Source organism: Mus caroli, chromosome 4, assembly GCF_900094665.2.
Source record: "Mus caroli chromosome 4, CAROLI_EIJ_v1.1, whole genome shotgun sequence".
NCBI lineage: Eukaryota > Metazoa > Chordata > Mammalia > Rodentia > Muridae > Mus > Mus caroli.
This window is the reverse complement of record NC_034573.1, coordinates 23235210-23249380: the sequence shown is the minus strand read 5'-3', so window position 1 is coordinate 23249380 and position 14171 is coordinate 23235210. Positions and strand designations below refer to the sequence as shown.

Sequence of the window (14171 nt, the reverse complement as noted above, 5' to 3'; positions counted from 1 at the left end):
AAGTAGCCTTGTTTGTGCTTACGTGCCACAGTTATAGTCCACTCATAAAAATAGTCCAATAATAAAAATTATAAATATTTTTTAACCAGTGTTGAGTGGACTATGATTGTGGTTGAAAAAAGAAGAATGCAGGTAAGGTTCAAAATAGTCCGGGGGATTTGAATGCCCCTATTAAATCATGGAGTGTACAGCTGCATGCCCTTCTGGAAGTTCACACCAGCTGTGGGGAATTGACTTCACTCAGTCTTCCCATGTCAACAATTTTGCTAGAGCTCAGATGGAGTTTGAATTCCAGCCACAAGAAATATATCATAACAGTTTCTGAAAATATGTCTGTATTCTTGTTTATGAGCAATTTTATTCCATTTTTATTTTTAATCCTCTCTTTTAAAATTAGATTGTCCATGTAATCTCCAAATAATATTTCATAGGAAGATGTGGAATACGCACATCTCTGTATCATCGCAAAACTCTTTGTATCAAATCATCTCTGTGTAAAATCTTCTTAACAAAATAATAAGACAATAAGGTAACAGCTACTGTTACCTTAGCATTGTTTGACTAAAATAAATAAATAAATAAATAAAGTAGATGAGAGTTGTGTTATGATTTCTTTGCGACAATTAAGAGATTTCAAGTCCTACCTAGTAGAAGCCAGATTAAATTCATTTCTATCCTCCCTTTCCTCTGATTCATCTATTCAAATATATTAAAGTCTAAGATACATATACAGTTATCAGTTATTACTAGATTTTGTTTAATCTTCAACTTTGTTATCAGGTCCTTACCTTCTTTAAGTGTTCGCACTTTAAATTTCTACTAGTGCAGTGTTTTGAATAAAAATGTTCCTCATAGATTCATATTTGAATGCACATTCAGGAGGAAGTGGCATTATTTTAAAGGATTAGAAGGCTTAGATGATGTCACTAGCAGTGGGCTTTAAGGCTTAAAAAACCAACGATAGGCCTAGGTTTTCTCCCTTTCTCATCCTACAGATCATGATATAGCTCTCAGCTATAGCTCCAGCACTTGCCTTCATGGAACCATATTTTCTTCTTTCATGATAATGGACTAATCCTCTGGAACTGTAAGCAAGACACAAATAAATGGTTTCTTTGATAAAAGTCACTTTGTTCATGTTATCACTTTAGAGCAATAGAACAATGACTAAGAAAGAATTTGGTACCAGAGACTTTGGTATGTGTATGACAGATCTGACTAGGCTATTTATTAGAGGAATATAGAAGACTTTGTAACTTTGGACTAGAAAAGTAGTTGGATGCTTTAAGCAGGGCTGAATGGATCATCCTAGTAAGAGGATGGATGGTATTGCTGAAGGTGATTTGATCTCTTTGTCAAGAAGAAATACAGAATGTACAGTTTGAGAAGAAAAGGAGCACCAGAAAATGTAATGGGTTTAATTCTAGTTCTCAAGGAGATAAAAAGATTTTTAAAAAGCCAGATGCTAAATGGAATAAAGGGAGTGATGACATCAGGGTAAGACTTCATGTAGACAATCTTCTAACTTCAGAAAAGGAATTAAAAAATATAGCCTGATGATACTTCATTTTGGAGAAATGCAGAAGCTTTTTGGACTTGGATCTAGGAAAGCAGTTGAACATTGGATGCAGAATTTAATGGGCCATGTTATCGGGATCTGACAAGCCATGAACAATGGAGGTTCAGCTCAAGAGCTGTCAGAAAGGAACAGCATGAGCAACTGGGCTAGAGATATTCTTGTGAGATTTTGAAAAATATAGCTGCTTTCAGCTATTTCACCAAGAATCTGTCTGAGACTGAATCAAAGAGATTTGGATTTATTTCCATGGCAGAAAAGATTTCAAAACAGCCTAATATGGACTCTGTTGCATGATTATGAGCAATCACTCTTATGTAGATCTTCTGAAGCTGGGCGTGGTGGCACGATCTTCTGAAAAAATATGAAAGCAAAAAGAGCAAACAAGCCAAAAAAAGAAATACAAAGTGTACAGGTTGAAGCAAAGAAGGCACCAGGAAATGGAATTAAGACTTGTGATAAAGGAAATGACAAATTTAGAAAGAGGCCTGTTTCAAAGAAATGAAATAAATAGCAACCTCCTACTCAACCCTGCTTCCAACTTGTACAAAGGAAAGACCCAAGGAACTTTTTGTTCCTTCAAAGCAACAACAATAAAAAGTTTTAAAAATGTTATTCAAGGGGTCTAGGTGCCACCTCAAATGGTCAACCAAAGTTAGCAGTATCATCTATGTGGTTATAGCTTTAGAGCCGTAAACAAATACAGGGGTGGTAGAATCTTCCTTCACAGCTAGCTAAGAAAAGCCACTAAGAAAGTGGGAAAGGAATCTCTTTGTAGAAGACCAGAGAGAACTTCTAATGAACCTGTAAAAATAAAGTTCTAGGTTGTATTGAGACTACAAGATGCTGAAGATGTCAGAGACATGAGCCATCTGCCAAAGAAAGCAACAGACAGTGTGTGGAGCTAGCTGCAGAGAAAGAAGTGTGCTACAGTGAGAAAAGATGAAATGGTAGAGTCTTAAAAGCCTTTTGATCTGAAACTTGGAGCTACAGGATATGAAGTTCACCTTGTTGCCTTTTAATCTTGCTTTAAAGCAGTATTCATGCAATATTGCCCCATTCCTCCATTTCAGAATGGTGAATATGTTTCCTGTATCATTGTATGTTTGAAAATTGCTTATTAGACTTTATAAGAGGTTATAATTAAAACATTGTTCTGAGTGTCAGAAGAGACATTAGAGTTTTAAATTAGCAAATGACTGTGAAAGACTATGAGGACATTTAAGTTGGATTAAATGACTCTTTGCATTATGAAATGACTGTGGACCTTTGGGCTCCAGAGAGTGGAATATAGTGGCATAAATGAACATGGAACTTATAGGATCACATGTTTGAGTGCCTATTCTACAATTGGTTGAATTCTTGGGAAAATATTAGGGGGCATGACCTTGTTGAAGGTGAGTCATTGGGCAGGCTCTGAGGTTTCAAAAGACTTGATAATCACAGTGTCTTTTTAAGTATCCTTGTTGCTTCTCTCTTAGTATCATGGTGTTTTTCAAGATGATAGCTCTCATCTACTGCTCCAGTATTATGCTTGAGTATCAATCTACTGCCACACTACCTGCTGTTATGTTCATGGACTCTAACCCCATGAAGACATAAGACCCACTTAAAATTATAAATATAATTTGTCATTGTCATAGTGTTTTATCACAGTAGTAAAAAAGAAACAAAACCATTTTATTTGTTAAAGTACTTAACAATGGTGGGGGAGATTATAGGGGGCTTTGGGATATCATTTGGAATGTAAATGAAGAAAATATCTAATAAAAAAGAAAAAAGAGAGGGCTTGAGAGACATCAAGTGAAAAATATTTTCTATTTATTTTTCAGAAAAATACTAAATTTATTTAAAACAACTTAATAGAAAGATTTTCTTACATCTGGCATAGATCATTGCTATTACTACAAAATCTACTTTTCCACCTTTGGGTTTTTTGCTTGTTTGTTTGTCTTGCTTTGTTTTTTGATTCAATAAAGTTTTATTTTCCCAAATGTACAGCTGATTGAACCTGTTCATGAATCTTCACCAGAAGCTGGGGCTTTTTGGTGTAAATTACTTGGGCTCTGTGCTTTGAAACCAGCCTTATTTATTTATTTATTTATTTATTTATTTATTTATTAGATATGTTCTTCATTTACACTTCAAATGTTATCCCCAAAGTACACCCACTCCCACAAACAGTTTGATAAGTCCTTTACTAAGTAACTCCTGAAGGGCTGCCCTAATCAAGGAAAGGCAAGTCTTCAGTCTCTCGGAGACCATGGCTGGATTAATAAGCTTACAGTTAGGAACTTCCTTATAGAGCTTGTCATATATAGCTTTGTCAAACAGGTCAAGATTGTTCAACTTGTCCCGAACTTTGCCTTTGGACCACTTCTTCTTTTTGGCCTTGCCACCAGATTTATTTACTTTGTCTTTGTCCTTTTTGGCTGACTTTCTGGCATCTTTCTTCTTGTAGTCTTTGGGCGGCATGGCAAAGGTCAGAGAGCAGTGTGGACCACTGCAGCCTCACTAAGATGTCAGGAAAAAAAAGCCACCTTTGTTTTTTTTTAAATATCAGCGCTAAATAATAGCTACTTGTAACCGAGCTTAGCACTCCAGATAAAAGAAGGCACCACAAACAACAAAAGGCTTCCATCCACCATGTTAACCTTGGTGAGCTGCTGTTTCTATGGAATTAACTATAAAATGGGTGACTAAAAAACACCTGAAATCCAGGAAATCTTCAAAGAAATTTATGGACAACCATACTATGCAAGAGTCTCCTCTAAGTCCATTGATTGCCCTTCATATATCCTTGAGAAGACAAGAGGAGCCTACTGAATATCTCATGAATGTCTTAATCTGTAGCAATGTTTCCCTGAGAGACTCTTAAGAGTATTGAATTCATGAAGATCTCACACAGGGATCACAGGTGCTTTGATTCAAGATGTCAATGGTCATATCTGGTCCATAGGAAATAGACAACATTAGCACAAGATATTTTTTGTGCTTTTATGCTTCTTTGGAATAAGAGTTATTTTCATTTTCCTATTCATTCTGAAGCAGTTATTTCAACTTTTGTGATATTCTCATTAAGATCTACTGCTGCATTTTATGACTAAATAAAAAAAGAAAACTATCTAGTATCTTCCAAAAATAGTGGCCTTATCTATTTAGTAGCCACTGAAGTAAGCCTTTAGTTTCAGTATAATTTCAATATAGTATGTTCAATTTTTCTTCTTTACTATTGTTTAACATTCAGGATACTTAGTTTAGAGTAATGAAGATAAACAAGGACATCTAAAGTGATATTGATTGCTTGATGTTCCCAAATTTGAAGACAAAGGCACATTCCCTCTTGAGACAAAAATTGATTTGCTTTGCATGGATTCTACTTAGGGCACTAGAGAGAAGAACAATTTGCATGTTCTTTTGTCATAGAAACTCAAGTTTCTCAATTTAGCAGCAATACATTTTATGTGCCTTACTTAAAGAGTTTCCAGGTCATGCACAAAGCATGATTTAAAAATAATTTTCCTTTAATTCCAAACATTTATGTAGTCTTTTATATCCCTTGGCATCCACACCTCATTTTACGTTTCCTATAGCTTTAGTCAAGATGTTCTACATCAATTGATCTTGACCAGGAAATATTTATGGTAAATGGCCCTGAGCCAGTAATGTGCCTTTTACTTAATAAAATCTCACTCTGGATAGCTTGAAAGGTGCCTGTATTTAATAGCATGTGAAACAGTGGCTGCTCTTTCCTCTGCCAAGTTGCTGTCTATTTTCAAGTGTTAAATAGCCTAATGAGTTCAATCACTTCTAATACTAAAAATGAAGCCTCAGGAGTATGTCTATCAAGAGGAAATGTGAGGATGGGTGACAAGAGTTGTCTGTAGCTATGACTTTCACCGAAGAAGCAGCTTCTAAAGGCTACAATTTATCTACTCACTCATTAGGTGGTCAGAAAGCTCTGTCAGACAGCATTGTAAATAGCCTCAGAATTGTTACAGGCAATGACTTTGAAAGACATTTATCTTACTTTTCTGATTCCACTTGTACGCATTGTGCTGTATGAAAAGCTTATGATTTAGCAAAATAACCTTTTACCTTCTTCAAAATCAATTGTGTATGAAAAGTATTAGTTAAATCATCTAGACATCCTAAACTATACTATCAGTTTGGATGGGCCATATGCTTCTAGTGTCAATCACCCTTCTCAACTGCCACTCCTTTTTTGGGTGGGGAGAGATATACTCTTTCTTCAACTAAAGCCTTCAAAGTAATTACCATGGGTTTACATTCCGAGTAACACTAGAATAAGAATTATCCTTTATTTTTGATTTTAAGTTACTTATTAAATCCTCAAAGGGCCATTTAGTAGCTTATAGCAAACCTGGCAAAGGAAAATGTTATTTTAACATAATTTAATGCCATTTAGATACATCATAACCCATTGAAATTTACTTTTTGTGTACTTAATAACTAGGCCTGCCAATTTTCTTCATGCAAATGCAAGCATAGTGTCAAGAAATAAGACCAATGCTGTAACATTCTAAAAATAAATCTTTTCTTACACTGTAAGAATATTATATATTTGTAATATAAGAGCATTCTTCTGTTTACATTGAAGTACACACTGCAGAATTTGGTAATGTCAGTATAAAATAGTTGTTTACAGAGATACCCTGGAAGATTAAACATAACTTTCCTACTTAAATTATAAAAAGAAAGCAACTGAATTAAATAAATAATATTCAATAATAAACAGATTTAAAGTTAAACAGATTTTGTATTTTAGTGAAATAGTTTCAGATACTTTTCTATGAATAAAATCATTGCTTATGTCTATAAATTATAATGTGTTTCATAAACCTTTGATTCTAGAAAGTTTTACTCATACATTGTCTGTGCTATTTTGTACTAAACCTAGATCTAATTTTGTCAAACTCTCATAACAAAAAACACAATAATACAACAACAAAGCCGTAGAAGATGTCCCAGCACCTCTAGCTTTTAGCTCAATGTTTTTCTTTCCCACACAGGAAACAGTCTTCACATTTTAGCAATCAAGTCAACCATGCTCCATCTGTTTTGAACACCTTGACCATTCTCATAAAGAAGAAATTACTATATATAGTAAATACAGTATTTTCTCCAGGGAGACCTGTGCAATATGATATCAAGGAGCATCTAAAGCTCATGTACTGAGCCTACAGGAGTTAGATCCACAAAAAATATAAACATAAAAAACAATACAATGAAATTCTAGTTATGTTTGTGTGTATGTTTGTGCACGAGTGTATGAATAACTAGTATATTCAACTGATTTAATTAAGATACACCAAAATTAGATTAAAAATTTAAAAAATCTTCTATTATCTTTGCATTGCTTGATGAATTCCTTAAAGTAGGCACCCAAATAAAATTACTAGGATTATAATAAAATAACTTAACACACGTGTTTTTTTATGCTGTATATGAAGAAATTATGTAGCTGTAAATCAGACTAAAAAAGAAAGAAACATATCTGTGGAGGTGATTTATTAAAAACTATCCATTTGTGATCATGAACTCAAATGCTGTGAGCCTTCTATCAGTGAAGGAAATTTGGAATATAAATGGTGAACTCATTACCTGTAAACATGTAACCTAAGACTCTCAGAGTTCTTGAATATACTTTGTCAATCATTTCAGACTCTATAAACTGGCTTTAACAAAAAAGATATTGCAGAAGTTAAATTTGAGCATAAATTAAGCTAATTCAACAACTATGTCTATCTAGATCATTATAGTTTTGATTTTATAAATAATATACATTTTTCATTAAATAGAGAATTCTATATTTCTTATTTTAAGTGAAAATTTCATATTCTCTTACTTTTTAAAACTGATGCAATTGTATTGCTTATGCAATTTTTCCTATATCTCATATATTGAAAGTAGATCCTTTTTTAAAATAATATATTCTGAATATGGCTTCCCATATTTTCATTTCTTCCAGATTATCCCCATTTACTTTCTGATCTTAATCGTCATTTCTCTCTCTCTTTAGATAACAGACATCTGAATAATAATAATAATAATAATAATTGATAGTAATAAAGTAAGATATTAAAAAAAGTAGACATACTGGAATAGGATGAAATAAACACCAAAGAGCCCAAGAAAAAGCACAAAAACACATATAAATTTAGATATTCATTCACACAGACAGAGAGGTCCAAAAATACAAAACCAGAAAGCATAATGTATATATAAAGGACCTCTCAGGTTAAGAAACAAAGGCTGATAAAGCACCACTCCAAAGTTTCCAGTGTGTTTGTTTTCTGTTGGCCATCTATTGTTGTACATGGGTCCTGCCCTAAGAGATTTATGTATCTCCAGTGAAAGCCAATTGGTGAAAAGTAATTTTTTACTTTTAAACCTCTCACAATTGGAGATAGCTTCTGATTTAGGAATGAGGCCTTGTGCCCTCTTGGCCTTTCAGCACTGGGACCCAATCTGGCCCATAATGTGCAGGTCCTGTGCATCCTGCCACAGTCTCTGTGAGTTCCTATTTGTATCAGTCCTCTTGTGCTAGAAGGTCTTGTTTCTTTTGTGTCTTCTTTCCCTTGACTCTTACAATCTTTCTGCTTCCTCTCCCTTATATTTCCCTGAACCCTGAGTGGAGTGGTTTGATGGAGACATCCTGTTTAGGACTGAATGTTCCAAGGTCTCCCGTATTTTACATTGTCCAGCTGTGGTTCTCTGAATTTGTTCCTAATCTCCTAAATGATGAAGCTTCTTTGTTGAAGGGTGAGCATGGTACTGACCTAAGCATATAGCAGAAATGTAATTAGGAGTCATTTTGTTATTACATTCTTTTAGTAGAACAGTAGTATTTGGATTTTTTTTTTTTTTTGTAGATACACAGCCTATTTTCAGTTTCTTGGCAACATGAATTGTGCTGGAGATGGATTCCATCTAACGTACAGTACTTAAATCAAATCAGACATTGGTTTGTTACTCCCATAAGTCTTGGGCCATAACTGTCTAGCGTATCTTGCAGACGAGTCATCACTATAGGGTTAGTGGCTGAGTTGGTATTTACCTTTCTCATTTGGTAGCATGCAGGACACTTTCCAGTACTAAAAACATTAGTCAGTGGGGTGTGCGTGTTAAGGATCTAGGTAGATACGAGTTCAATGAGTGGCATAGTTGCTATCTTAAGCAATATGGCCTTGCTGTCAGTTTTGAAGAGTAACCAATAGTTTTGGAAACCATCTCATTATTTGGAGTTCCTTATGGGGTAGCTTTACAAACAACTCTATTAAATGCAACTCATTCTGAGAGCTGGAGGAGTCATGTGAAGATAAGCAGTATCTTGCTGGGGCTCCGTCTCCCCTCTTAGTAGACAATTTTATTTATAACACCTTTATATATTTACATATTTTAGGAAACATCTCCTGAATTAGGTTTCCACATGACCTCTCAGATTGCATTTAGATTTAGCTGACCCTCTCTGCATTCCTTCCCTTGTGCTCCTCGTCCCTCCTCCTTCCCTTTCAGATAACTCTCTACACCCATATTCTAAATTCCCAAAATAAAAAGACAACGTTGACAGACTGGATAAGAAAACTGGATCCATCCTACTGTTGCATACAATAAACATACCTTAAGCTCAAGGTTAGATATCACCTTAGGGCAAATAAACGAAAAAATCTATTGTAAACAAATGGGCCCAAGAAGCAAGTTTGTGTAGCCATTTTAATACCTAACAAAAAGGATGTCAAAACAAAACTAATAAAAAGATAGAGGTAAAGACAGGGTATGCTCAACAAAGGAAAGATCCACCATGAGGACATTGTAGTTCTAAACATCTATGCATCAAACACAAAGCAATCCAAGTTCATGAAAGAAACATTATAACCTAAGTCACCTATTGACCCCTCACATAGTGATGGAAACGTCAGACCCACTCTCACCAATAGAAAGATCATGCAGACAAAAATTAAACAAAACTAAATGTCGGAATCTAAATGATGTCATAAACTAAATGGACCTATCAGAGATATTTACATAACATTTTACCCAAGTACAAAATACTATATTTTCTTCTTAATAGCTCATGGAACTTTCCCCCAAACTGATCACATATTTAAGGCATTTGTTAACTATCAAATATCTATGTGATGCAATACTTTCTGAATATACCTCGTCCTTTTTGCCTTCTATCATTCCATGCTCATTACTCCTGATTATAGAATCACCGTTTCAATCATTTCCCATTTGTTTCCATATTCTCATGCTGTACCTAGAATTTTTAGTGGTAATAAACCAAAGCCACTAGACTCTTTATGAACGAATAATTTGATTATTTGCATATCACTCTCCATCCATCTCCACTTCTTGTTTTTTCCTTCCTTAAGCCACTCCTTAAAATTTGAGCCTTTACTTTAACTTTAGACTATGGGTTTACAATCACTACTTCCTGATTCTCTTGTAACAAAGTGAATTTACAAAGGAAGCAGTCTGTTCTCTCTCCTTTTCTGTATTTTTCATGTCTTTTTTCTATTGGTTATTTTATTTATTTACATCTCAACTTTTATGCCTCTTCTCCATTTCCTCTCCTCAAACCCCTATCCCCTCCCCCACCCCATGCTTCTATGAGGATGCTCCCCACCTACCCACCCTCTCCTCACTGCCATAGCATTCCCCTCTGCTGGAGCATCAAACCTTCACAGAACTAAGGGTCTCCCCTCCCATTGATGCCTGATAAGGTTATCCTTTCCTACATATGCAGCTGGAGCAATGGGTCTCCTCCTGATTACTCTTTGGTTCCTGGTTTAGTCCCCGTGAGCTCTGGGGAGGTCTGGTTGGTTGATATTGTTGTTTTTCCTATGGGATTGCAAACCATTCAGCTCCTTCAGTCCTTCCCCTAATTCTTCCATTGCTGTCCCTGTGCTCAGTCTAATGGTTGGATGCAAGCATCTACATTTGTATTGGTCCTTGGAGCCTTTTACTTTACTGGCCTCTGGGACTTTCTGTTAGCTACCCCCAGTTCCCCATTCTCCACTGATACATACCTCCATTCAGTTTCCTGACCCTCTGTACTTCTCCCTGTCTCCTCCCACACCTGGTCCTGCCCCTCTTTTCCCCTCCCCCTCCTCTCTCCCTCCCAAGACCCTTTCTCCCGTGATTATTTTGTTCCCCCTTTTAAGTAGGACTGAAGCATTTACCCTTTGGTCTTCCTTCTTCTTGAGCTTCATATGGTCTTATTAAATGTCTTTTACTTAAATTTCATCTAGAGGTTGTTTTAAAAATTTATATAAAGAACTATTATTTCTATTGTTCTGATAAAATAAATATAGCATAATTCTATTCTTTCTACAGATACACTTTCTTCTCAGAGTGCTCCTCCTTTCTTCTCTACATGCTCCTCTCGTCACTCCTCAGCCTCTCTTCACCTGATATTTGAGAAACACTCTATCATTGACCTCGAGCTTACTGATGAGAATAGATTGGCTGGTCAAGGTCTGTATATCATATCCAGCTTTTTGCATTAATGCTGGGGGTTTGAATATAGGTCCAAGTGCTTATTGATAAGGACTTTCTCCACTGAACTGTCTTCTTGCTCCTCTTTTATGTATCTTTAATCTTGCAAATCTAGTGTTACCCAAAGGAGTTTGTTTAAGTCTACTGAGCTGTGGAAAAAATTATATACATAATATATATATGTATATTATGTATATAATTATTATGTATATTATGTATATAATTTGTGTGTGTGTATGCCGGCACGTACGTGTGTGTGGTGTGTATGTGTGTGTGAGTATGTGTGTATTTCAGTTGTCTGTAATTTGAGTTGTGAAAATAAATTAAGGCATTCCTGTTCCACATAATTATGAAAACATTTTGACTGAGATCATAGCTTCCTTTGTTTGTCATCAGTCTTTTTTCTAATTTCTTCTTCTTGGAACCCTGAAGACTCGGGCGTGGTCCTCCTAGATTGGTTTCTTACACTTAAATAATGGTTTTTATAAAATATCTGTTTCACTGTGTAGTCCCAGAACTCACCAGATAATCTCGAATTGTCAGAGGTCTTCCTCCCTTTGTGTACAGAGATCTAAGATTAAAGGCAAGCATCATCACACCTGACAATATGAGGTTTTCCGAGCACATTCTAATTAGTTAATTTTATATTTTATTCATCTATGATGTTTTTGTATTTTAAGTTTCTAATGTCTCCACAGTAGTATGTGTTTTGTAGAACATCGTTCTGTTCTCTAAGATTGTTTTGGCATGTGCGCTCAGATTTAATTAGTTATATCATAGCTGCTCCTATCTATATGCCTTTGTTAGAATAAGTCCTCAACATCTTTCTTCAAAGGATACCCATGAAGTATGAACCTCATGAACACAACACCTTCGTTCTACTTTTCCACTTTAGTGTTTGAATAAGGAATTCTATTTCTGAAACTATGTTTTCTCAGTACACAGTGCTTTAAATTTTCATGTACTTAGACTATTATTTTGTTTTATATCTTTCTCTGTGTTTACATTTAGTAAATACTTCTTCATTCCTCAAACAGATAAGAAGTCACCTCAATTTCTTCTCATTTCATTTTCAGATTTATTATTCTGCTTTGTGATGCATACTGCAAGATTAAGATCAAAGTTCATTTTACCTATAGATATATTTCTTTACCATTTTTGGTGACCAATTCATCAGAGGCACATCTTCTTACATATCTTAAGAGATCTATCTAATCTAAACATTATTAATATTAGACTTATTAATTTTTATGCCAGCAGCACATTACCAAAGTTATTACTCTTCTAACATGATTTAATTTTCTAAAGACAAGCCTTTCTTTATGTATTTTATCAATATTATTACCTGTAGTTAGATATTTCTAGCCAAGTGTGGCAGCACAAACCTATTATCCCAGTATTCATGGGCAGGAAAAGGAGGATCGTAAGCTAGAGGCCAGTCGAACTCTCAAGTGACACCCTGTCAGAACATACCAGAGTTGAAGAACACTTGTCTTTAAATACAAAGCCCTGGTTTTGACCTACAGCATTACAAAATGCATATTTACTTTTTTCTTTGTCATTAAGTATCTATGTATTTAAGTAAAAGTGCAAATGAAAGCATCCTTGAATGTGAAGTGCTAGGTTTCCATTCTTGTATATATAGAATCACAAAGGAAATAGCACACATTTGTATAAAAATTTCTGTGATAATACATTTATATTTCATAAATGGTCCAATGTTAATGGACATTTAAATTGTGTTTCATTTTGTCGATTTAAAGATAGATTTGTTACGGATCACTTTTTCCTTGTGAAGTTATTTAAATCAAGGCAAAACTCATACCATAAAACTTTTCCATATGCTTGATTCATTATGTAAATGTTTTGAATCCATTTATTAATTTTATGTACGTATATAATATTTTATTTCAATACTAGTTATACATTATTTTATTATTGCATTTCTATAAATATCAAAAATTAAAAATTTGTCTGACAGGCAATATATTATCTTTTTTATAATTTGTACCTATTTGACTATTAATGACTATGAATCATATATATTTATTGAAAAATTATGAAATTATACAAGAATTGCTAATAAAACTCACACATAAAAATTAATGATACTCAAAGGTTATATATTTTTATTTACAGTACATTTGTTAAATATATACTACATTTCACTTTTAAATTATATGTTCATGTTAATTTTCTATCTCTTTCTTTTAATACCATTTTTTCTTGTTTACAGCACAGGACACACTTATATTTTAAACATAATTTTATGTCTTATTTCCTTCTGCCCAATTTAAATTAGGAGGGATTTGAAACTAATGAGCACTTTATTTTCATTTAAATTTTCTTCTAGAAAATTTAATCATTCAATCTTCATGTTTTCTTGTGTAATTAATTTATTGAAGAATACCATAGTGTTCTGATGCTTTCTTAACCAAATGTTCTATTCATGATCTATTCCATATCTTGTCTCAATTTTTCTTTTCTATTCTTTCTTTTTAAAATTATAAAATATTAAAATTACAGTCCAGTTGTTATCCCCTTCTCAGTCTTCCCTCAGAGGTTCTTCATCCCATTCCTCCCTACCTGCCCCCTGTCTCCAAGGGGATGCCCCCACACCCCCATCCTACCCCCATCCCACCAGAACTCTTCACTCCCTATGGCCTCAAGTCTCTGGAGGGTTTGGTGCATCTTCTCTCATTGGGCGCACACCAGGCATTCCTTTGCAGTACATGTGTTGGGGGGTTCATACCAGTTAGTGTATGCTGCCTGTTTGGGGGCTCAGTGTCTGAGATATCTTGGGGGTCCAGGTTAGTTGAGACTGCTAGTCTTCCTATGGGGTTGCCCTCCTCCTCAGCTTCTTCCAGCCTTTCCTAATTCAACTGCCAGATCTCAGTCTTCTGTCCATTGGTTGATTTTACGTATCTGCATCTAACTCTTTCATCTGCCCTCCAAGAGGCCAGACAAGCAGCTGAAAGAGTCTTTTTTTTTAATTTTTTTTTAAATTTTTAATATTTTTTATTACGTATTTTCCTCAGTTACATTTCCAATGCTATCCCAAAAGTCCCCC

General features: G+C 34.7%; 1 pseudogene; it reads right to left on the bottom strand.

The window, feature by feature from the left end:
* Positions 1 to 3537: 3537 nt before the first annotated feature.
* Positions 3538 to 4051, bottom strand: LOC110292092 (annotated as a pseudogene).
* Positions 4052 to 14171: the final 10120 nt, after the last annotated feature.